This window comes from Adiantum capillus-veneris, chromosome 1 (genome assembly GCF_014529385.1).
Source record: "Adiantum capillus-veneris isolate H3 chromosome 1, ASM1452938v2, whole genome shotgun sequence".
Taxonomy (NCBI): domain Eukaryota; kingdom Viridiplantae; phylum Streptophyta; class Polypodiopsida; order Polypodiales; family Pteridaceae; genus Adiantum; species Adiantum capillus-veneris.
The window spans coordinates 180,146,135-180,173,073 of record NC_140931.1 but is presented as its reverse complement, the minus strand read 5'-3'; positions in this window follow the sequence as shown (position 1 = coordinate 180,173,073).

Genomic DNA, 26,939 nt, shown 5'->3' with positions numbered 1-26,939 from the left:
CATTGTGAGTGTTGATCTACCTCTGTAACATAAGTCTTTAGTAGATCGAGTATCGTAAAATTGGCTATCTCACTTTGGCCATCCATTTGTGGGTGATAGGCCGAAGATAAATTCAATCTTGTACCTAGATTTTCAAAGAGACCTTTCTAGAAACTTGTGATCATTCTAGGATCTCTATCTGAAACGATGGATGTTGGCAATCAATGGTGCTTGAAAATCTGAGATATGAAGAGAGTTGCCATTTGGTGTGCCTTAATAGTCTTTTTGACGGGAATAAAGTGTGTTTGCTTGCTTAACCTATCGACTATTTTCCATATTCCTGTATTCCCTTGGATAGACTTAGGTAATCCAAAGATAAAATCCATGGATATACTCTCCCATGGTGAATTAGGGATTGGCAATGTCTTGAGTAATCCAAGTTTCTTTCCTCTATCATACTTAGTCTTTTGGCATACCACACAGTTTGAAACATACTCTTGTATGTCCACTTCCATGGTAGACCAATAGAAGTACGTATCTACTCCTTGAAGAATAGGTTGATTGCCTCTATGCCCCGCATAGGGAGGAGCATGGTATTCACACATAAATTTCTCACGAAGGGAGTGGATAACACATAGCCTATTGCCATGGAGAAGATAAACATCCTACAAGGTGAATAATTCCTCTTTCTTCCCCAAATCAAGGGCTGACATTACATCTTTAAAATCAGGGTCAATAACATACTCATCTATCATAGAAGATAGATCATTGTGAGTTGCTATAGACACCACATTAACTTTTGGTCATTGTGAAAGTGCATCGGCCACCATTGTGCGTACAGCAATGTGAGCAATATGAAAATAAAATTGCAAAAGAAAATTTGCCCACCTCATTTGTTTGTCAGAAATCTTGGTTTGTGTCATGAAGTATTTGAGACTTTGATGGTCTCTTTGTAAAATAAATGGAGTCCCCAATAGATAGTGCTTCCATGTGTCTAGGGCATGTAGAACAACTAAAAGCTCTTTCTCATAAATGTCTAAGACCCGTTCATCCGTATTGAGCCTTCAGATCTCATATGCCATGGCATGCCCTTCTTGAAGCAAGACTGCTCCAAGGCAATCACCACAAGCATCACATTGGACCTCAAATGGCTTTGAGAGATCTGGAAGCATGAGGACTAGTTGGGAGGTAAGCTTCTCTTTGAGCTTGTCAAAAGCATTGCTCCTTAGTAGTCCATGAATACTTAATGTTCTTCCTTGTTAAGTCATGTAATGGTCATAGTATTTGAGAAAATTTTAGTATGAAGTGTCTATAGTATCCACACATACCAATAAAGCTTTTTACTCATGTAGATTCCTTGGATTAGGCCATGCTTTTATTACTCTAGCTTTGATGGATCCACATGGATACCATCTTGAGAGATAATATGACCTAAGTATTGAATCTCTTGAATAAAAAATTCGCTTTATTTTTGGTTGAGAAAAAGCTTGTTCTCCCTCAATGCTTGCAAAAGCATTTAGAGATGTTGCTTGTATTCCTCCAAGGACTTGGAGTAGATGATGATATCATCAAAGAACAGTGAATTCGCGGTAGGGTCTAAACATTTTCTACATTAGATGATTGAACATGGCTAGTGCATTGGTCAAGCCAAAGGCATGACTGGATATTCATAAAGACCAAACGTTGTACGAAATGCGGTCTTCAGGATATCTTCATCCACTGTCCTTATTTGATGATAGCTACTTTTAAGGTCAATCCTATTGAAGTAGGTAGATCCTTGTAGCTTATCAAACAGATCTTCTACCCGAGGCACAAGAAATCTGTTTTTGATAGTGATATGGTTTAGTCCACACACATACGGCATGTACCATCTTTCTTTTGTACTAAAAGGATGGAAAACAAAAGAGAGAGGAGCTAGACCTCACCATCCCTTTGTCTACCAATTATTGTACTTGCCTCATGATCTCCTCTTGTTGAGCTTGGGAAACTTTATAAGGAGGCTTGTTAGGCGGTGAGCTTCTTGGTAGGAGCTCAATTTGATGGTCATCATCCCCTTGTTTTGGAGGTAAGTCCATAGGGACATCATCAATGAACACATCTTGGAATCCTTTCAAAAAATTAGACAAGTTAACTCTTCTTGATTCCGACCATTTACATTAGATAAAACATTAGGATCTTTAGGAACTCTTTGACAAAAATCATGTACGTAGAAATTGAGCTCTTTATTGATTTATCAAAAGCAGGAGGATTTACAAGTGGTATAGTATGACCAGACTCACTAGCATCTATATACATGTTCTTTCCCCTGTAAGTGAAGTAGATTCTCCTTTCAAGGAGTTTCATGTTGGCAGCCATGCGGTTGAACTATGGTGCCCCTAGGATAGCATCCTCATGTTGGAGATGAGAGATGAAAAAGTCTTCTTTGTCAACATAGCTTTGGACATGAAGCCTCAACTCCACAATCAAGGGAGTAACGGAGGCTTGCTATCCTTGAAGCTATGGCAGTTGTTACAGTATCTCCCATCTCAAAAGCTTGCATGTCCAACTTGGTGGACAAATCCATTGAAATGAAGTTGTGAGTAGATCCAAGGTCAAACAAGATGAAGGCATCATTCTCCCTTACCTTTCCCCAGGTATAGGACAAAGGTGATCCTTTGCAATGAGCATCCTCTTTTGGAGCTTCAATGGTGGAGGCTATAGAAGTCTCATTGTGGGCATTTCTCTTGGGGCAAGAACAATAGCCATGCCCTTGCTCCTCACACTTAAAACTTTTGTGGTTGTTGCAAAAAGCTTTAAGCTCTTCAGGAGAGTTTATTTTTACCTTTGTAGACTCCCTTCTCCTTGGATAGATTGTTGTTGTTGTTGTTAGTATTGGAATTACCTTGGGAAGAATTTTGGGCATTGGTTTTTCCTTTTGCATCACTCTTGTCTTTGTTTTCCATGGGCTTGACATTCCGTCTAGCCCCTTGTTGGAAATTGATGTGCGAAGAAACCATGGTGTGGTGGATTACTTCCGTGATAGAACCAGGCCATTGAGAGTTGACGTACTCGGCCATCTCTTCAGGTAATCCCATACAAATTGTTACTTTTGCTCAACAAAGTCTATCTTTTGAAAGACAATAGCCTTGAGATGTAAATCACAAAACTTGTCCACATATTTGTCAATAGACTCATGGGAGAGAAGCTTCAAACTTTGCCATTTGGTAAGCACTTTGTCCTTTGCATTGTTTGCAAGGAATTGCTTCATGATGGAAACTCGTAGAGTTTTCCTTGTCTTTGGGGCTTCACGATTGCCACAAAGGCTAGCCCACCATTGACGAGTCAATTTCTAAAAGTACATAGCTGCATGGTGTAGCTTGGAGGACTCTGTGAAGCCCTCGTCTCCAAAGGCCGCATCAAATTGCTTGATGAAGGCCAATACTTTGTTGGTAGCACCACATGTGCCATCATATGTGAGAAAAGAGATACTCTTTCCTCCCTCTTTGAACTTCTTGAGCTTTTGTGACCTTTTCCATGCAGGGTAAAATTTTCAATGTCCTCCTCTCTGTATTCTCTAGGAGAATAACCATAGCTTTCATTGTAATAGGAGGAAGGTGAAGAAGAAGGAGAAGAGGGTGACGTATTTCTTGCCCTTTTCTTCCTTTGTTTCCTCTCTTCCCTTTTGGAGTGACAAAGAGAAGATCTGTTGATTGATCATTTCATCCTGGGAGGAGTTGGCGATCGTCTAGACCACCATCTTCGTGGAGCCACTTCTTTAGAGGAACTTAGGAATTCATTTACTTTCTCGTTCTTTGGATTCCTCCTCTCATATGGGAGAGAGTCTTCTTTTGGGGGTCTCATAAAGAGGCCTCCTAAGATCTCTCTCCTATTGTAGAGGAAAGTAAATCCCATAAGCACAAAGTTGTTGAGTAACTTTGGCTTGCAAAGCAGGGTTGCCCATAGCTTACCGCAACCTAGTAGCAAGATAATTGACAAACATGGGGACATCATAATTAGCACCTCCATGTGCAAAATCAAAGGTATCAATGCTACCATTCTACTCTCTTGGTTATCGTTAGCCATGCTAATTATACTTATGTATAGAGCACTTTGTATGTTTACTTAGTGTATTCTTTGGCAATTCAAATCCCTAGTTGCTACTCCTCTTAGCCTTTGAAAATCAGCACTTAAGCATCTACACCCATGGCTCAAACTAGTAAATTATCGAGAGTAATGAAGTGGGTCTAATATTGCAAAATTGCCAAGGAATAGCTCCTTTCAGACTTCTTATGGATCAATAATGGTAAAGCCATAGGCAAGTCTAAAAAGACTCCATTATTAAGACCAAAGCTCCTGAGGTGTGCACCATATCCCATATAGTGGGCTCAACAAAATTGATAATAGATCCCTGTCCCACTTACCCTAATATAATTAACAAAATAAACTATTAATAGGCTACTTAAGGACCTCTCTTCTTAAGAGAAAAGAGAAACCAATGTAATGGAAATGGCCTATGAACTTTGAGAATAGCCGAACTAGGAGAATTAAAGAGAGCATTTTTGTGAGACTACTTTGAGAACATAGAGGGTAAGCTTAATTGACAGTAGCAACATAAAAATAGTACTTAATTAACTTGGCATGAACAATACTTTGCAAGAGAGAGAGCTTAGAGAACTTGACAACAATTGAGGACGGGATTTATGTGGAGCCGATCCCCCTTCCAATAGGCATTTGTATTATAGATTCTCCCATCAAGAGAGACTTGATACAATACAATCTTTGTGTTCCTTGTGACCTAAATGATGCAATGAAAATGAAAATCATAACGCATCATGAGCATAATATAGACTTTGTAAAAAGGATTAAGTATCCCAAGCCTCACTACCATGGCCTCAAGCACCTTCAAAGGTGGAGAGAGCTAGCAGGGAGTGAGGGTAGGAAAGAGGAAGAAGAAAAATTCATAGGAGTAAAAATAGTTCCTCACTTATCATCACTCTTATTGCTAGCATACCTAATAGCATAGTAATGAAGATAGAGAAGATGGCAAGCTTAAGCATTGAAACATGGATCTTGGTTGGATTTGCATTCCATAGCCAAGAGGGTTGGTGTAGTCTCTACACTTCTCTACTAGCTTGGAGGAGGAGATGAAGCTCTTGCACTTTGCACACAATGAGTGTGTGTAGGAGAATATACCCCCCAAGCAACCCCCCTTCTTTCCTAGGTCAATACCCTCTTCTAGATCAACTTGGAAGCTCATTGGACCCCTACAAGCCTGCCCAATCACATGAAGAATGCATATCAAGAAACAAGGGTAGTCTTGGGACAAGTGTCTCCCTTTTCCCTTTGAGAGAGAAGACTTGATGAATGCAAAAACAATTAATTAAATCAACTAAATTATCATTGGACCCCTTGAGAGGCTAACCAATAGGCTTTAGGCACACCATGAGGGCAACATGGGTAGGGGCTTGACATGTGTCCATGCTACCTCTTGAGGCTTGGTCTTACCTTGTGTGTGTATGTGTTAGCAGCAAGCTAACTCAAATACCATTTTTCGGAGCTCTCATTGTAAAAACACTTATTATTTTGATAAATCGGGAATAGTGTAACTCCTATTTTATGGATAAACCTTGTAATTGATAAGCCGGTGTCGCGGGATATGTGTTCGCTACGTGATCCGGGCAGGCACCGGGCCTCTGGCTGTGGGAGGTGCGAGAGGCTGGATGCAAAACACAAAGCAGAAGACTCAAAAAACACCTTAAACGCTTAAGAATTGACAAGCAAAATGTTCCAAGCTGCTAATGATTAGCCGAAGTGAAATTCGATTACAAATGTTTGCCGTTAACGACATTGATGTTGTTAATGACATTGATGTTGTTAAGAGAGTTTAACGCTCTCAAATTAGATCACGACTATAAATATCTCACTTATGCTTGCCATTAGAGCCATTTGAAGTTGATCAGGACATACATCTCTGGTAAAATTCCTTGCTTGACTCCCTTGTAATTTCCAATTATGGTAGAGTGAGGTTACCCTCTCTCCTTCTTGCCTTACAACTCCCTTATCTTGCTGCTTAACCTTAGGCTCCTTGAATGCTTTCCGATTACGACGTCTCAGCTTGCCTCCCTTTGCTTGCCGACCTCCAACATCTGCTCCTGCCGGATTCCCCTCGTCTTATCTTTCCCTTGCCGAGATCTGCTTACTCTCAAGTGAGAGAGGAGAGTTTCTCTTGATTTATGCTCGTCGAGAGAGAAACACTTCCTGTTGCTTTCTTACTTACCAAGGATGAGAGAGAAAGAGAGAATACTCTTTGCTTTGCTCTTACTCAAGCTCGAGAGAGAGAGAGCTCGAGCCTCTCTTGCTTTTGTTCAAGCTCGACCGAGCCTCTCTTGCCTAGTTCCGAGAGCGAGAGACTTTCCTTGCCTTGGCTTCAGAGAGAGAGAGCCGAAAACCTTCTTCCTCTCCTCAATCTCCACTCCTTGCTTACTTCCTAGATATTTGAGAGAGAGAGCCGAAAACCTTCTTCCTCTCCTCAATCTCCACTCCTTGCTTGCTTCCTAGATATTCGAGAGAGAGAGAGAGAGCCGAAAACCTTCTTCCATCCTCGCAATCACTTGCCCTCACGCTCCTCCTTCCTCGTTGCTTGTTTTCTTCTCAAGGGTTGAGAGAGAGGAGAACTCCTTGCTTTGGTAGCCAAGGTCGAGAGAGAAGAGAACTCCTTGCTTTGGTAGCCTAGGTCGAGAGAGAAGAGAAATCCTTGCTTTGCTTTCCTTTGGCTTCCCTCGAGCTTGAATTCCCCTCGCATGCAATAGGCCCTTCCTCTCCTTGCTCCTTTGACCTAGCTCTCCCCTCTTGCTTCCTCGTTCGCCCTTGGTTGCAAAGCCCTGGCTTAGGCCTGCCAAGATCGATAGAGAGAGATCGCCCTTGCTTGGCTTGAAGATTTAGAGAGAAAGCTCGCCTTCTCTTTGGTTGGCTTCGAGATCTTGGTTGGCTTCGAGATCAAGGAGAGAGAGCTTTCCTTCCTCTTGCCTTGCACGCTGATCTCCCTCATACTCTTAATCTTCACTCATACTGCCCTAAAATAGGCCCCCTCCCCAATTTTTGCCTCGGCCCATCAGTCACGGTGCCGTGACTGACGTGGCGCGGGACACGGCTTGATGACGTGGCAGGTTGAATGTCGAGGCGCACGGAATGCGGCCGGACCAGTGCCGAAATTATTCGCCCTAGCGTCTACTCTCTTTCTCGTCTCTGGCTCGCGCTTATCAGAGCATCCATGCCGCCTGCGCGAGCATCCCAACCTCTCCCCGTGTTGCCTGCGCCCTCGTGCTCACGCCATTGCTTCCTGTTTTATGGCTTCACACCCTATTTTATTTAGGGTGGCCTTAGCTTACGTGGGCCCTTGGCCATGGGCGGCAAAGAGGCCACATTTGGCATACATATGGGCTTGGGCACCATTTCAGGGCATTACATTTGACATATGTATCAACCAAGGCTCCGCCTCGCACTCGATGAACATAGCCAAGAGCTCCTTGCCGTAGCTTTGGGCATATCTCGAAATTAATGCTCTTTAAAAGGCACTTTCTTAATTGGATGCTCATCAAAAACATTGTGCTTTGGTAACGGCACCATAGTTGGTATACAAATCGGCCAAATCATTGTTCAGAGTGACATACTAGCCAAAGCAGCGCTTGACTAACAATATCATCCGGATTCCAAAATTCATCCTGCTCACCTGTGCCGACACCATCTGACATCGGCCTCAAGCCATATTATCTCATGAGCCTGAACTCGGTCTGACAATCCATTAATTCCAATAGACTTCTCAAGCTACATACAACGCATACAAACTCTGCTAAGGCTCAAAATTTCCCAGATGACACTCCGTACGAGCCGACCGGATTGTTACGGAACCGGCCCCTGGTGAATCTTTAACGGCCCATAACTTGGCAACCGTAAATCCAAACACCGATCTGAAAAGACCGACGCTCTTCGGAAAGTGAGCACTTCAGGTCCGTGCATTCATTTCAATTCTGTTAACTCAGCTGTAGTTGCCCAATCCGGTACGGATCTGCAATCGACTCAAACTTCAATATGCCATAACTTCTTCAGCGTAGCTCCTATCGACGAGCCGTAAAGACAGGCCGGTAGAGCACTTCAAGCACTGCAATTCTAGATCATAATCTTCTATCTGTGCTCACTTAAAGCATACTCATTTTTGTCATCATTGAGACATCTGTTGGCCCTTTTAAGCCGCATCTGGCATACATTAATCATTAAGCTTGGCCTGTTATCAAGCCCTGATCACTGCTCACTTAATGTGTAGGCTTCAAAGAAGCTTAGCTTGCATTTATTTGCTCTTTTTCTCTACATGGCAGCGGAGCTGTACGACATTCACCCCCTCTGAACCTGCACAGCCTCCGGTCTGTGCCAATAGCACTTCAATCTGCATCGGCTACAGGTACCTTAAGGTCTTTGCCCATCATCAAACTCACGTAACTGAGAAACATATGAAAAATAAAATAAGGCTTATACCCTATCATCAATGTTCTAGCTTAATCATTAGGTAGCTGTCCATCAAAAATCTCTGAACCGTATCTGCCGTATCTTCAAAGCATTTACTCATGGATAACTTGTTTAGTGAACCCCGCCAAACTCAATTGCTCTAGTTAATGATGCACACGGCTTGACCATTAAGCTCTCTCTTAAGGAACCCTATCAAGCTCAAGTATGCCTTACTCTGTTTGCACACGGAATGGCTGTCAAGTCCTTTACCTCAAGTTCTGTTAGCAGAACCAACTCAAAAGATGTGAAGATACTTCATCAATTGTCCAAAGAAGTTAGTTGGAAGCCAGCCATGTAATCTTATTGAATGCATAACCAAAACTCTTCATACTTAGCATAATCTAGAAAAAAAAACCTTGCATCATGCAACCTGCTAAATCAGGCATCTGGTATCCTGCATCTGCAACTTGCACTTTAGTAACCCCCAGGATCAAATGGGATAATAAGGAATTGCCCACACACTGGAGCAACATAATATCCACATGAGCATACATTTCCTGTATCAATCATCATCAAGAATTTCCGGTTCAAATATGCTACCCTTGGTTCAAATAGCACGCAATTACTATGCATACTGATCAATATCCATCCATATTGAATCTGCTTATGAATATCCTTAGAATCTCCTGGATCAAACACCATCGAGATCACATAGCATTGATGGGCTCCGCAATATACTAGAGCTTCACCTGAAGCATAGTGCAACACCCACATCCGATAAACTGTTGGCAACTTAAGCTCGTTACAAGGAAGCATTAAAGATATCTGACTCCCTTTTACTGGTAGCCAAGACATCACTGACATAAGAATCAATAGGCATAGCAACCAAATCCAGCCACATCTGGCACATTCTCCAAGCAAATGAAAAACCATGTGCACATTTTGCAGTATCAAGGATGTTTTAGCATCATCACCCCCTCTAGCTTCATAGCCATCATGAAAAACCTTGGGAGTTTCTCGACCTGTATCATCAAATGAATTTTCACCTGTTGGGATTTCAACTTGATCATGAAAAATAGTTTTATCCTGTAGATCTTCATCCATAGCATCCTCGGGAAAATCACTCTTAGAAGTCTCAACATTAATCAAAACTGTAGGAGTTATCTCCTCATGCAGTTCATCTACAAGCATAGACGTAAAATCCGTGCCGATAACCTGTTCACAATCAGCATGATCTAGGCAGTCTTCATAGTCATCCATATCATCCTCTGCTTCCTCATCTGCACTTAGCAATACATTATAGAACTGTAAAGGATCATCTGGAACCCCCTCTGAAGAGGTATACGCATCAGAAAGATCTTCTATACTGCCATAAACATTTCCTTCAGATCTAGACAGAAATTCATCGATTATAGCATCCTCTTCTGTGATAGCATCATCTGCAAGCATATTGTCAGTAGCAATCATAGGTTCATTGCCATCCTCAGGCTCATCCTGTGCTGGGTCCACAATCTTAGTCACTTCATCAGTTACTGTGTATATACTAGCTTTATTTATGCAATCATCTGTAGTAAACATGTTTTCATGCTCGGCAGCTATAGTGCAAATAGCTTCAGTAACATCCTGTAGAGGTTCATCTGCTTGATAAACTCTTTCAGAATAACCCATGTCAAGGTCAACAACTTGCGAACCACTTGCTGTATAGTCTATGTCTTCACTGGAACCATTATTAGAGGTAGCGTCCATGCAAGCAATCTTTGAAAAAAATTCATATAAATTTGTTCCAGCTTTAAATTCAATGTTTATCTTTTCTTCTTTGCTCAAATTAAGCTCCTCTGAAACTGAATCTGCTACTTCCAGCTTAGCATTCTCTTTGGCTTTACTTCTTGCAGAAATAATTTCCCAGAATTCATCATTGTTGAGGATCTGCATCTGATCCCCTTCAGCTTTACTGAAGACAACCTTATTTGGTTCAATCATCTCCTTTATTTCCCGATCTAGAATCCTTGAGCTTTCGTAAATAAATTCCTCTACAAAATACTCCCACCGTGTGGGATATTCTTCTGCCAGTTCTTGAACCTGATTTTTAAAATCCGAGTTTACAACCTCCTCAAAAGCCGCAATCATCCGATCTTCTGGAACATTTCGGCTCTTCATCTCAGCTTCGTAACATGCAATAAAACCTTCTGGATCATATCCCTGAAAATTATAATACTGCTCTCGAACAGCATCAAGTGCTATCTCTACAGCATCATCAATCTGCTTTTTTATTTGCATGGCTTTTGCTTCCTACAGATACCCCTGAACCAATTCCATCATTTTTGGCAAATCTGCAACTGCTATGTTTTTATCAAATCCATTGGCACTGAAATCTTCAATAAACTGCTTTAATTGTTCTGGCATCTCCATCTTTACCTCCCACACCGGCTCATTTCGCGTCGGGTTCACCAAAGATGTCGGGGGATATGTGTTCGCTACGTGAGCCGGGCAGGCGCCGGGCCTCTGGCTGTGGGAGGTGCGAGAGGCTGGATGCAAAACACAAAGCAGAAGACTCGAAAAACACCTTAAACGCTTAAAAATTGACAAGCAAAATGTTCCAAGCTGCTAATGATTAGCCGAAGTGAAATTCGATTACAAATGTTTGCCGTTAACGGCATTGATGTTGTTAAGAGAGTTTAACGCTCTCAAATTAGATCACGACTATAAATATCTCACTTATGCCTGCCATTAGAGCCATTTGAAGTTGATCAGGACATACATCTCTGGTAAAATTCCTTGCTTGACGCCCTTGTAATTTCCAATTATGGTAGAGCGAGGTTACCCTCTCTCCTTCTTGCCTTACAACTCCCTTATCTTGCTGCTTAACCTTAGGCTCCCTGAATGCTTGCCGATTACGACGTCTCAGCTTGCCTCCCTTTGCTTGCCGACCTACAACATTTGCTCTTGCCGGATTCCCCTCGCCTTATCTTTCCCTTGCCGAGATCTGCTTACTCTCAAGTGAGAGAGGAGAGTTTCTCTTGATTTATGCTCGTCGAGAGAGAAACACTTCCTGCTGCTTTCTTGCTTACCAAGGATGAGAGAGAAAGAGAGAATACTCTTTGCTTTGTTCTTATTCAAGCTCGAGAGAGAGAGAGAGCTTGAGCCTCTCTTACTTTTGTTCAAGCTCGACCAAGCCTCTCTTGCCTAGTTCCGAGAGCGAGAGACTTTCCTTGCCTTGGCTTCAAAGAGAGAGAGCCGAAAACCTTCTTCCTCTCCTCAATCTCCACTCCTTGCTTGCTTCCTAGATATCCGAGAGAGAGAGCCGAAAACCTTCTTCCTCTACTCAATATCCACTCCTTGCTTGCTTCCTAGATATCCGAGAGAGAGAGAGAGAGCAGAAAACCTTCTTCCATCCTCGCAATCACTTGCCCTCATGCTCCTCCTTCCTCGTTGCTTGTTTTCTTCTCAAGGGTTGAGAGAGAGGAAAACTCCTTGCTTTGGTAGCCAAGGTCGAGAGAGAAGAGAACTCCTTGCTTTGGTAGCCTAGGTCGAGAGAGAAGAGAAATCCTTGCTTTGCTTTCCTTTGGCTTCCCTCGAGCTTGAATTCCCCTCGCATGCAATAGGCCCTTCCTCTCCTTGCTCCTTTGACCTAGCTCTCCCCTCTTGCTTCCTCGTTCGCCCTTGGTTGCAAAGCCCTGGCTTAAGCCCTGTCAAGATCGATAGAGAGAGATCGCCCTTGCTTGGCTTGAAGATTTAGAGAGAAAGCTCGCTTTCTCTTTGGTTGGCTTCGAGATCAAGGAGAGAGAGCTTGCCTTCCTCTTGCCTTGCTCGTTGATCTCCCTCATACTCTTAATCTTCGATCATACTGCCCTAAAATAGGCCCCCTCCCCAATTTTTGCCTTGGCCCATCAGTCACGGTGCCGTGACTGACGTGGCGTGGGACACGGTTTGATGACGTGGTAGGTTGAATGCCAAGGCGCACGGAATGCGGCCGGACCAGTGCCACTGGCGTCTACTCTCTTTCTCGTCTTTGGCTCGCGTTCATCAGAGCATCCATGCCGCTTGCCCGAGCATCCCAACCTCTCCCCGTGTTGCCTGCGCCCTCCTGCTCACGCCATTGCTTCCTGTTTTATGGCTTCACACCCTATTTTATTTAGGGTGGCCTTAGCTTAAGTGGGCCCTTGGCCATGGGCGGCAAAGGGGCCACATTTGGCATACATATGGGCTTGGGCACCATTTCAGGGCATTACATTTGACATATGTATCAACCAAGGCTCCGCCTCGCACTCGATGAACATAGCCGAGAGCTCCTTGCCGTAGCTTTGGGCATATCTCGAAATTAATGCTCTTTAAAAGGCACTTTCTTAACTGGATGCTCATCGAAAACATCGTGCTTTGGTAACGACACCATAGTTGGTATACAAATCGGCCAAATCATTGTTCAGAGTGACATACTAGCCAAAGTAGCCCTTAACTGACAATATCATCTGGATTCCAAAATTCATTTTGATCAGCTGTGCCGGCACCAGCTGACACCGGCCTCAAGCCATATTATCTCATGAGCCCGAACTCGGTCTGACGATCCGTTAATTCCTTTAGACTTCTCAAGCTACATACAATGCATACAAACTCTGCTAAGGCTCAAAATTTCCCAGATGACACTCCGTACGAGCCAACCGAATTGTTACGGAACCGGCCCCCGGTGAATCTTTAACGGCCCATAACTTGGCAACCGTAAATCCAAACACCGATCTAAAAAGACCAACGCTCTCCGAAAAGTGAGCACTTCAGGCCCGTGCATTCATTTCAATTCTGTTAACTCAGCTGCAGTTGCCCAATCCGGTACGGATCTGCAATCGACTCAAACTTCAATATGCCATAAATTCTTAACTGTAGCTCTTATCGACGAGCCGTAAAGACAGGCCGATAGAGCACTTCAAGCACTGCAGTTCTAGATCATAATCTTCCATCTGTGTTCACTTAAAGCATACTCATTTTTGGTATCATTGAGATATCTGTTGGCCCTTTTAAGCCGCATATGGCATACATTAATAATTAAGCTTGGCCTGTTATCAATCCCTGATCACTGCTCACTTAATGTGTAGGCTTCAAAGAAGCTTAGCTTGCATTTATTTGCTCTTTTTCTCTACATGGCAACGGAGCTGCACGACACCGGGGCTACAAGCTTTCAGATTGTATGAACCTGTCATTACCTATCTTTAGTTAGAGCTCCCAAATTATTAGTTTTGACCACCAAAAACCTTGGCTAAGTTATAAATGCCAATTTTTGTAAGTTATTACTAGGTTTTGGATAATGAAATACATAGCATGAACTAACGGCGTTCACTTCTCTCCTTGTCGCGCTCCCTACTTCTCTCCTTCTCGCGTTTGTTGCATTGCAACCGCATGTAAGAGCTCTACACTTTGACGTAAACACATCACACTATTTTATAGTTTTTGGCATTGCTGACCAGCATCCTAATTTCATCATAAGTAGGAATTTACACTTCAAAATCAAAACTTAGCATAGGCGGGGTATTGGGATCTCATTGCTTAAGCATTTAGGTGCATTCTGGGTCGAAAACGACTAGGTCAAAAATCTGTTGCTGTTAATAATCGTGATTTTTGCACTTGACCTAAAGTGGAATTTGAGACCATAAGCATGTGTGCTTAGGTCTTATATACATGTCCTAGAAGTTTCATTACGTTTGGATGTCATTTGATCCTGTAACGGATGTGTTTTGTTTGTCGATGAGCGGTTGGCTTTTGGTGATTTCAGTCACTTGAGTGTAGCTTGATTTAGATGCGAGTTGTTTGTTGTTTTCCTTGAGATTGACAACCTCTTGCAGCCTCTATGCACTAGTTGAGTCAGCTTCTCCCATGGATTGACAATGTAATTGTGGTTCTCGCTAAATCTGCAATAAGATAGGAGTGAGGTTAGACACCCGAGCGCCCGAGCGTCCCACATTTGGCGCCGCTGTTGGGGATCGAAGAGACCTAAACTAGGGAAAAACACAATCGTCTTGTGAAGTTATCCTTTAACTTTGTCTAGGATCTCCTAGAGTCAAAACTTTCTTTTTAGAAATTGCATAGCTTAAGATTGTCGTCTTTTGTTGTGTAGAGGTAGCTTAGAAGTAATCGTACTTGTCAAGTGGCTTTAGGATTGTAGAATTAGATTAGGATTTTGAGAATGATTGATAGAAGAGACAAGTCTTAAGATCAATGCTCAGAAACCTTAAAAAACAAGAAAAACGAGTGTTTGTGGACACTTTCCACAACCCCATTGCATGAGAACCTACGAGTAGGGTAAGTAGGATCCGAGGTGGATTTCAGAACATTGCTCTCTCCAAAAGAATCATTGTGAGTTGTTATTTGAAGTTGCAAAATTTCAGATCTATGACTAGAATAGCACAAAAAGACTCCAAACCACTCAATCTGACTGGAGAGTATGCTTAAAAGTTGTATGAACAAGTGGGTAAGCTCAAGGACACTTTGAGGTAAAAATTTCAAGAGTTGACAAAAACTTAGATTATTTACTTTTTCTTGACATTTTAGGCCAAATTAAGTTTTGAGTTGGTTCCTAGGATTAAAATAACTCATGAAAAGACTATCCATGAAAAAAGTGCAAAAAATGGTCTATTTTAAGCTTGAAGTAAATAATCATGATTATTTACTTTCAACTCAAATTTGACCAAGGTTGATACCAGTGACCCATTGCATGTGTACAAACAACTTTTGTAAAAGCACATTGAATTTGGATCACCAAACTGGCAAAAAACTAGATAAAAACTAAAGTTTGTACCGACTTTCTGAAACTTGATTGTAAATTGGAAAAAAAATTGTCCAAACTTAATAAAATTTGGTTTATTGGCTTATATTGATGTGATAAACATGTGTACATGCTCACTTGACCAAAAAGATGCAAAAATTTACGAGTTGTAAATAATCAAGATTATTTACATCTGCCCCATTTTTTAACTTTTTTGACTAAGTTAGCATACCACTAATTTTACTATGTTGTAATAAGTCCACAAACCAAATTTGGATCCTTGGATTGAAAATTGTGACCAAAATTGCAAAGTCAATCTGCGGACACAAAATTGATGACCATTTGACCAAAAATAGTCCAAATTTGATGAAACTTGGCTAGAGACCTTAAGTTGAAGTGCTTTATAGATCTGTGTCAAGGTTGGGACAAAAACTTGCAGAAAAGTATCGAGTATAAATAATCAAGAGATTATTTACATTTACTTCAAAATTTGGTATTCTTGCACATTTGATCATACAACAAGGTCAAGCATATCAAGTAGACCTCATAAATCAATTTTGGTGAAATTTGGATCACAAAAGTGAGACTTAAGCCAGATTCTTGAAAACCGAGTCTACGGACACGAAACAGTTGATAAACTTGAATAGATTTTGTCCAAACTCGTTGAAACTTGTCCAAGGGCCTTAATAGGTTGTATAGTTGGCAAACCAAGCCAAAAAGTGTAAAAAGCTGACAAAAGTAAATAATCATGATTATTTACTACTGCAACACAGAGACACCAATTTTGACTTTTGAGCTTGTACAGTGTTAGACCAGCATAATACAAAGCCACCGAGAAATTCTGGGTTCAATCGGATCCAAATTGGTACATGTTTACTCAGTTTTCGAGTTGCAGATTAATCCTTTGATTTTAGCCAAAGTCGAGTTTGAAAATTTCAATTGTTGACTCAATTAGCTCGATTTGTAGTGATACGCATAGACCAATCATAATAGCTAGCAAAAACTATACGGTCTTGGTGAAAGAATACCTAACTTGATCAAATTTGTACAGAAATTAGGTTGCAGACAAGGAATTGGTAGCTTGACAGAAGTTGCAATCCAGTCAAGTGGAGGAAATTGACACCAAGTCAATCCAAAGGTAAGTACTCTATCCACGGTTTCATAAGTCTTTATGAACCTTAGATCTAGTCGTGTACTAAAAAATTAGGGCATACTTGGAGAAACCTCCAGTAGAGTATCCACTGAAGAAAGTGTGAATCATGGCAATTCTTTGCACACTATCCTTGAAGAAGTCTTAGACACTTTTCCAGATTCAACATCTGAAATGTCTTCTTATTCAACTCACTCAAAAATCGGAACGACAATGTGCTATAAGCAAATACTCTCATTTTATAAGACTAATCGCCATGGAGCTCAGGTTTACCTGGATCCTAACAAAGAGTATGCTATTCGCATTGATGACTATGGTATTGAGTTCAAAGAGGAGATCATGGCAAACAAACAAGGAAAAATGTACATGGATAGAAACAGAACTCAGTATTTACAAGTCAAAAACCCTGACGTGATAGACAAATGGGGGTTAGAAGTAAATACCACAATTCCAGATATGGCCGCCAAAGAAGGACCACCAACTTTAGAATTTGAGGGATATGATCAAGTTGATTTGAAGCCTTTGAAACGGCTTAGTATGGATAATCTTAGGATCAGAGTCTATTGTTGGGAGGATAGAATTGTAAAAGATCTTCTGTGGACTTTCCATGCCAAATGAGGACAACTAATGCACATGAAGATCATCTTTATCTTCAAGATCAAGGATAAGGGATCAGTAGACCTACCAATCTACCTCTTTAGGGATTGTTATAACAACAACTTTGTTATGATGACTCCTGAGGAGGTAGAATAAACCAAATATCAAGGGTATTCTATAAGAGATTGGATATTGGGCCAAGGACCAGAAACTATTCCAAGAGATGAACACCATGAGAGATCTTCTGAGAGTAATGTTAAGAAACCAGAAACCACCTCATCACAAACAAAACCAGGTGACACTAAGGCCAGTCCAGGGCTACATGAGTCACTATTTCCAACAGACTAGTTTGGGGGACTCGGAACAGGATCAACTGCCAGGAGACTGGGAGTTGAAACAAATAGATGCGTCAGACCAACTGATAGCAAAAATGGGTTAGAAAATATAGTGGATCAGGGGATCCATACGACCACTTAGCAAGCTTTAAGCAAGTGTTAAGAGCAAAATGCATATTCAATTTCCATACTCAATTAGAGGGGTTTGGAATGACATTAGAAAAAAATCTTTGACATGGTTTCAAAATATTTCACCAAGGTCAATCATGGACTTTAACACATTAGCTCAAGGATTTCTAGTTGCTTGTTCCAAAACAGAGATCAAACACAATACGGTAGCTCAAATCTACAGCTTTAAACAGAAACCAGGTGAGTTTGTTAGGGATTGTGCAACTCAAATGAAACAATACATTGCCAGATGCCCAGGGCTAGAGATACCTGCAGAAGAACAACTAGTATCATTGTTTCTAGAGGGACTGCTAAACGAAGAACTTCATGCTATACTGTACATCAAGAAGCATACAACCCTAGAAGAGTGTGTGCCAGATGCTATTGACTTAGGAGACACTTGAGTTATTTTCATTGAAGAAGATGCCCCTAAGAATAACCAAAGTGAGAAAATAACATCCATAAACCAGCACAAGTGGGAACGACCGCTGCAACACCAATTTTAGCCATAGAAGACATACTCAAAAGGATAAATGACATTATGAATAACATGAAAAAAGAACCTATGAGAGGACCAGGACAAGGGATACCTCAACAAGGATAACCAATTTGACCACAAAAATGGTGTGCAATCGAGGGTAAATGGACCAACCATGAGACAAATGAGTGCTACTATCGACCAAAGTACGATGAGAATGTTCAGTACGTGACCATGAGGCCACAAGGACAACCCATGTATAGATACCAGCCTAACATGGCACCAGCTCAAAGACCACCGATGGGTATGGAAAGACCTCAACCCGTACCTCCGTATCCAGGACATAATGCAATGCCTGTAAAGTACATGCACTCAGAAGGAGTCATAGATAAACAAGCACTAGTGCCTGTTACACCCTATGTTGATCCTAGTCCATCTACAGTAATGATAGAAGGAGATTGGTATAATCCACATTCACCACCAATGGAAGAACCTGTGACGTATGCTCCATCAGAGCTTGCACCAATGTATTATGTGGCTAATCAAGGTGTTAGACCTCCTATGGTAAGACCCATGATTAAGCCAAGAACTGGAAACTGTTATAATTGTGGTGCAGATGATCGTTGGAAAAATGAATGCCTAGAGCCTGACAAAAACCTCAAGCCGGTTGAAGCTTATTGCATACAATGTTGCAAAAAGGGAGGACAAAGATTGTCCTAAAAATCCTTTAAACAAGGGTAAAATAGAACGTAGTCCAAGTGATACATGAATATAGTAGCTCATCTGAGAGTGAACCTATTGTTCCAATCAAGGTAATCACTAGAGCCCATGCTAAGAAAAAGAAAAATAACTCCTTTGATGATTCGGAGAATACAGAAATTACCTCTCAAAAGACCAAAAGAAGCAAAAGCAAAAGGTATGAGATGAGAAGGCAGAAACAAAAGATTGAAATCAAGGAGAAAGCAAAGAAGCTATTCCAGGAAAAGGTGAAAGAAACTGGAAGTGAAATCAAATAAACAACTGTGAAATCTGGAGGATCAATTTTGGTTGATAAAATTTTTGAGCCTATTAATGCAGCCTTGGAAGCCTACCAAGCAGGACTTGAAGCAGGCCAAAACATGGAAAACAAATGGAAAAACTATCCTTCTCTAGACACGGAAGCAGCTAAGCTGGAAGCTTATCAAAATTTGGTAAGAATCACGCAAGAAATGCTAAAAAAACAAAAACCCAAGGCCAAAAAGATGGCAAAACCTGAAGAGCTTAGGATAAGAAACACTAAAGAAAAATCCAAAGTGGTGGTAGAACCCCACCTTGAACAAATAGAGCTAGAACTTATAGTGCCGGACAACAAAGATGCTAAGGCGGTCCGGGGTGGGCAACAAGAGAGGCGACCTCTAGACACCCCTCAAGGCTCCTGTGCTGCTCAATTGGGGCTGGGGCAACCACAAGCACAACACAACAACAAACCCACAGCCAAACCCAAACAAGATGGGGGCACCACCTAGTTATGGTATGCGAACTAGGACGCAAGAGAGATTTTGTCCCAACCAAGAAGATACACCACAGACAACACACACAAGCAACATCACACCAAGACACACACAAAATGGACTAGAGAGAGCTAGAGCAAAGGGAAGAGAGAGAGGAATGGATCTTGCGTAATACCTTATTTGTGACTTGCAAATGGAGATGTTTCGTTATGTTGCTATCGTAGAGCTTGTACAAAAACTCACTGAATACTTAGTGAATTCTAAACATTGCCAACACACACACACTGTCTTAGGGTGTGGGAGACCTCTCACCACAATACCCTCTTACAATGGACACAAAATTGGCAATGAAAACACACTAAAACACTTTCTAAAGCAAGATCAAACGATAGAACTCAAAATACATAAGTCACCTTGAATTCACTAAACCGTATCGCACAAGTGGAAGGACGAAGATTTGAACGTTGAAGCATGCCTTTGATGCACCAAACCTCAATTTATTGATGATGGAGGAACATATACAATAGTGGTTTTGATATTTTGAACTCACGCTCTCTCACTTGCAATGTGTAGCTTGAAAGCTTCTCTAACACCAAGAGTGAAGCTCACAAAGTGGTTGCTACACCTAAGTCTCTCCTCACACATAGAGTGTTGGGGTGCTATGTGAGATATTGGAGGTTTTTTTACAAGAAGGAGAGGGACCTATTTATAGGTTGGAGACCCCTTATTAAGATTATTGGAAATCCTAATTTTCAAGCTAACAAATCAGGATTATGATTTTTTCTTAATATCAAAACATTGCGGGCCTTCTTTGTCTGCTTGATTCATGGATGTGGGCTCAAAAGAGAGCATTATTGATGGTAGATAAGATGAAAGTAGAGTTTTAAGGAAGGAGAGAGAGAGAGAGAGAGAGAGAGAGAGAGAGAGAGAGAGAGAGAGAGAGAGAGAGAGAGAGAGAGAGAGAGAGAGAGAGAGATACTATGCACATGTCTTGAGGTGAGGTGTCTTTTATGGTTAGGCCAATGCTATTTTGTGTTAGTATGTTAGTGGTTAGTGTTAGTAATCAACTAAAAAGTGAATGATATATTTACAATGGGTAGAATGGGGTGGATGGTTGAATGAAGTGAGGAAATCCTTGTGATGGTGAAGCTTGAAGAAGTTTTGGACTTACTTGTGTAGGTTCTCAAAATGACTATCGATCGTCTTCTTCGTCTTCTCTTCTTTACGCCCCCGCCGCCAAGGTTGATTATCGTGATGAAAATAGAAATTTGGTTGATGAGATCTCTTAATTTGCAGAGGTTAAGCATGGTTTACATGCTGAATTTTATGTATATAGAGAAGGGGTAAGATGGAATTGTACTTTGGAAGTAATAGAGAGAGGCATAGAGATGGTGTACGTACATGGAGAGTTTATATGAGAGCTATGGGAGTAAGAGGGGAGGTTAATGGTGAAGAAGGTGAGAGAAACCATTGAAGGTGCAGGTTTGAGTGAAGGATTGAGAGGAATGTGTGTGTAGAAGTGTGGAAAGAGGTGAGAGAAGACTATGGGCTACTTGTGAGAAAAGTGGGCAGACTGGGGTCCACTCAAAAAATCATAGATCACTGGTGGTTGCTCCAAAAATCACCAAAATGTTTGAGGTGATTATTCAGCTTTAGTTCCATATTTTCTCTTTTGACCACCGCTCCAAATTCGGAGTGAAGATGGGTGCCAAAAATCTCACCAAAAAGCCTGTTTTTTATGCCTGCAAAAGTCTTTTAGTGGCCCCCTCCTTTGTTGAATTTGTACAATGCATCCAAGAGTGAGCCCCTCCTTTGTCATATCATAATACAAAGTATCCAAGTTTCCCTTTGCACATGCATGGAGGAGGATTATTGGTGAATAAAGCAATATATACATGGTGGGACTAGTGTATGGACTATTCATGGATTTTAGCTCAATGAGCACATGGTGTTAGAATAATGAGTAAAAATAATTAAAAAAATATGGAGAAATTATGGATATGAAAAGATATTGGAATCATATGATATGGTCCCTCTTTGTATTATTATGGGTGAAAGAGGAAAAGGTATTCAAGTAAATAATATAATAAACGCGACTAAGAGAGTAGAAATCAATTTTGGTTTTCACGAGGGTGAGGGTGAAAATGTGGGGGTGATTTGTATAAAAGAAAAATATGAGGTTAGAGTATGTACACATTGGCAAAATACTTATGGTGTAAGAGAATGAAAGAAGGCATGCACGGGTTTAATAAAACACACACCTAAGTATAAATATTTAAATAAAATACCAAAATAATTATAAAAAATCTCTATATTTAGGCCATATATACAATGAAATATTTACACACAAAGAGGCCATAATATAATTTTTTATTTTTTATTTTTGGCTCAACTAGCCCAGTGACTAGCGACTTGAGGGTTTTAAGAAGATATGGGAAAAGCCCCCTAACTCACACACGCCTATGTACAATGAAAAGATAAGAATAGCCACAGTGTTTAAGTGATTTTGGTAGGGTGGGGTAACTCACTATGGCAATTATGGAGAGCCAAAAAATGGCTATCATTAGCCCTCCCCCAGGATGATGGTATATTCATGTACCATCATAGAGCATCTTTTCCAAAGAGAGTGCTTCAGAGTCCTTGACGAGATCTTCATTGTTTGGTCCCTCAGAATTTTGACTGGAGTTACACTCATGATTCATGTAACAATACTTACATGAGACAACGGCCTTTTGACAGATCTTTGGTAGATCCTTTGGTAGAAGGCGACTCAAATAGGGCTTCTAGCGATACCCGTTTACCTTCCTGGAGTGCTCTTTACCATTCAAGTTCATAAGCTGATAGTAACTTGAATTGAAATCTTTGAGGTAGAGGAGATAAATCCTTAGTCATTAGTCAATCTTACTTAGAGGATAGCTTTTTACCCTACGACATCTTTCCAAGATGGATGACTGATCCATTTGGTGCTTGGGAGACATAGCTGGCACAAGCATGTCTGTACTTTAGTCCATTTCATTCTCCCAAAGTAGAGTGACAAATTCGACTTGGTGTTTGAGAGACGTCGTCATCACAAACATGAGTCTAAGCATGCATACTATTTAAATTTGTGCACAATTAATAAAAGAACTAGTCTTGTAAGACAAAAACATGGGTCATTTAAAAGAAATCTGTATATTTTCTTACTCTAGTGTAGCATTGTAAGCATTGAAAAGGTTCATACTATCCTTAAGATCTATTCCTTGCATCCATATAGCATCTTCAAAAGGATAATTTTTGTACGTAATAAGATATCGTCGGCGGATAATCTTACCATGTCGTAGTACCTTCTCTTCATGCCGAAGGATGCACCTCTTCTTGGTCTTCAACTTCAGGAGGGTCTTCAATAATTGGTTCACTTGGTGGCTCTCCTTTGTAGGGCTTAAGTAGGTTCACATGAAAAGCATTGTGTATGAGCCAATGGTTGGGCAACTTGAATTGGTAGGCCGTCTCATTGATACGTTTCAAAATCTAGAAAGGACCATAGTATCTTTTTGCTAGCTTAGCATAATACTTTTGGTGGCCCATAGGATTTTGGCTGGTGGTTTTCCTCAATCGAGGCTTAGGAAACTTAAGCAAGACCCAATAATTTTTCTTCAATGTTAAGGCCCTTCTATGCTTATCAGTAGCATCTTTTTTCCTTTGTTGAGATATGCATATAGCCTCCTTAATCTTTTGAAAAGATTCTTGCAGGTCAAGGTTATATTCATCGATAGCAAAGATCTTCCCATGTACTTTAAGTAGCAAGGGACTTTTAGGTCTTCCCTCAATGATCTCAAAAGGTTCTTTTTCTCGTAGAAGTATGTACAGTATTAATGTAGGCATACTCTACAAGAGGTAAGTACTTTTCCCATTGTGAGTGTTGATCTACTTTCATAACATAAGTCTTGAGTAGATCGAGTATCATAAGATTGGCTATCTACGATGTTAAAACTCTCTCTTCAAAGATAGAGCTACATTACATATGTCATTGCACAGTGTACTATGAGATACGGGGCCGTTTCCACTGCTTATGCAGAGAGGGTTTTGGTCGTTTCTCTAGGGTCATGAGTTATGAGGATCAGGGATATCTTGGGCTATATGTACTTGAGTTACACAGATATAGAGACACTTTACAGGGGAGAGATAGAGAGAGACAGTCCCAGAGACAAAGATTACAGATTTCTTTTCATTAGATATGGGACAGCAAAAGGAGCATCCATCACTGCAAAGCTTGGCCCACACTCATTCGACCACTACCGGCACTCTCATTGACCGAGCACTAGAGCTATGAAGATCCAAACGGCCATGATTGAGGAGAGGGGCTACACACCATCGGCAAAGACTATAATAGAGGATTTGAGCCATACTCTCTTGACATCCAGAGTGCAGATGAGGATGGATTCTAGTAATAGTATCTTTTTTCTAGCTCTTTTGTACCCAGACATAGTATTAGATTCACCATTTTGTAACAGATTGTCTCATAGGTCGTTTTTGCCTTGTGTGAAGAAGTTAATATAACATTTCATTTCTCTCTCTCTCTCTCTCTCTCTCTCTCTCTCTCTCTCTCTCTCTCTCTCTCTCTCTCTCTCTCTCTCTCTCTCTCTCTCTCTCTCTCTCTCTCTCTCTCTCTCTCTCTCTCTCGGAGAGTTTAACCTTGCATTTTGACAGGTAGAGGAGGACCAACCTGTGCTGGAAGTGTTTCAATTGATGCGCAAGAAAGATGTTGGTGGTGTGCCTGTAGTGGACAAAGGGGGCAGTCAAATCGTGGGAAACATTAGCATGAGGGATGTCCAATTCCTTCTTGTTGTTCTAGAAATATAGGTGAAGTAGATTCTCCTTTCAGGGAACTTCATATTGGTAGCCATGCAATCAAACCATGGCGCCCCGAGGATAGCATCCTCATCTTGGAGAGGAGAGATGAAAAAGTCTTCTTTGTTGACATAGCTTTGGACATGAAGCCTCAACTTCCCAATCAACGGAGTTACGGAGGCTTGATGTCCCTTGAAAGCAGTGTCATCCATTACCATATCTCCCATCTCAAAAGCTTGAATGCCCAACTTGGTGGCCAACTCCATTGATATGAAGTTGTGAGTAGAGCCAGGGTCAAAGAAGATGAAGGAATCATGCTCTCTTACCTTTCCCCAAGCATAGGAAAGTGATGATCCTTTGCAATGAGCATCCTCTATGAGGTCCCTGTCCCTTTTTGAGAGGAGCGGAGTAACTTTGATAGGTCTCCAATCCTGAAAAAGAAAAACCAACGGACATTGCCGTAGCTACTACATAGCCACGACCATGAACCGTTAGTGAAGGATTGGTCCTATCTCGCTATGGCGGAGCGTGACCACCATAACCCTATCTAAAAACTATCTATAATCAATTATACCTAAAAGTATAAATCTTAGAGTGACCAACCTGTGGGCTTTTTTCCCCATGTTTCAGAAGCACAACTGCCAAGGTTTGTCTCTTTTAAGATTTATGACTTAAAAAAAAACAATTTCTAGCGTTGGAAAGTTACCCGACTCATCGGGTCCACCCGTCCATAGAATGATACCGTCGGGGTATCATTCTCCCACTTTCCACACCACACTCACCCTTGTTTTGTTATCTAATTACTACCACACTGTTTAAACATACATGTTCCTTTACTTTATTTATGATACTGGTTTGTTAAAACAGCCCTTCAAACATATGCGGAGCCGGTTTCCCCTCCAATAGGCATTTGTATTATGATTTCTCTCATTAAGAGAGACTTATTACAATACAATTTTTGTGTTCCTTGTGACCTAGGTGATTCAATGAAGATGGAAAGCTTCATGCATCACAAGAATAACATAAACTTTGTGGAAAACTTTAACTATCCCAAGCCTCAGTCCCAAGATCTCAAACACCTTTGAAGGTGGAGAGAGCTATCAGGGAATGAGGGTAGGCAAGAGGAAGAAGAAACATTCTATAGGAGAAAGAATTAGTTTCTCACTTATCATCACTCTTATTGCTAGCATACATAATAGCATAGTAATGAATATGGAGAAGATGGAAAGCTTAAGCATTGAAGCATGGCTTTTCGTTGGATTTTCACTCCATATCCAGAAGTGTTTGTGTAGGCTCTCAACCTCTACTTTCTTGGAGAAGTAGAGGAAGCTCTTGCACTTTGCACAATGCACAATAAGAGTGTGTGTGGGAGAGTATACCCCCTAAGCCACCCCCTACCTTGCTTTGGTTGATCCCCCCTTGTAGCTCATGATTGAAGCTCATTGGACCCCTCCAGGCCTAGCCAGTCTCACAAGCAAGAGGCATTACAAGCAACAAGGGTAGCCTTGGGACCAGTGTCCCCCTTTCGCCTTTGACAGAGAGGACTTGATAAATGAAAAGATAATTAATTAAATCTCCAAAATTATCATTGGACCCCTTGGGTGGCCAATCAATAGGCTTCAGGCACACGATGAGGGCAACATGAGGAGGGTTCCTTATGTTTTCTTTGTACCAAGTATGCCTTGTGTGAGTGTGTGGGTGTTCTCTCTCATCCCCCCTCATGTACGGCTCGCCCCGTCCTTGTAGGGATTGGATATTTGACTTTTGACACGTCAAGCCCCTCAATCTTAGGCCGATTTCCCACCACAAGCTTGGCCCTTAAGCACTTCCAGCTTGGGCTGGGTTCTCACCTCCAGTGCAGCCCTAGCATCTCAAGCATGACAAGCACCTCAAGCATCTCAATCATCAAGCACCTCAAGCATCTCAAGCACCTCAATCATCAAGCATCTCAAGAACCTTAGTCATCAAGCATGACAATCACCTCAAACATCTTAAGCTTGGGCCGGGTTCCCACCTCAAGCTCAACCCTAGCTTACCTAAGGTCAAAGGACTTTTACACTAACTATAGGAGGTCTTCAATGAAGCTAACCCTTAGGTCTTATGCTCCATTGGTTAGACTTGCTCTTTGGTAGACCATCTCTCATTTGGGTACCTTTACATTGGCCCCACGTTGAGATAAATCTATAAGCACATGTCTATATCTTCACCCTTGTTGTCCTTTATTCTGCCACATTAAATGATTAGTTTAACATGAGAAAACCGTTTGGGTTGGTTAGATATTAGATTTTATGAGAAATCAAATTCCAAAAGAATGATGAACCATCTCACTATTCTTCATGTGTTGCATGGCTTGTTGACCAGGTACAACAAATCTTGGTGGTCCACAAAGAACACAAATTTCTTGGCTAATAGGTAATGTCTAAACTTCTTTATGGCATAGATCATCCCTAGTCCTTCCATTTTAGTAGTTGTATAATTCTTTCCTACCACATTCAGTTGTCTACTAACATATGAAATAGGAAAATCAATTTTTTTGTCTCCTGGTTGAGCTAATATACATCCAATGGCAAAGTTGGAAGCATCAACATGTATATCAAATATCTTATTCCAATCTGGTGCTTTCAATATTGGGGTTGAAGTGAGAGCTTGCTTAACCTTCATGAAGGATTCTTCACATTCATCAGTCCAT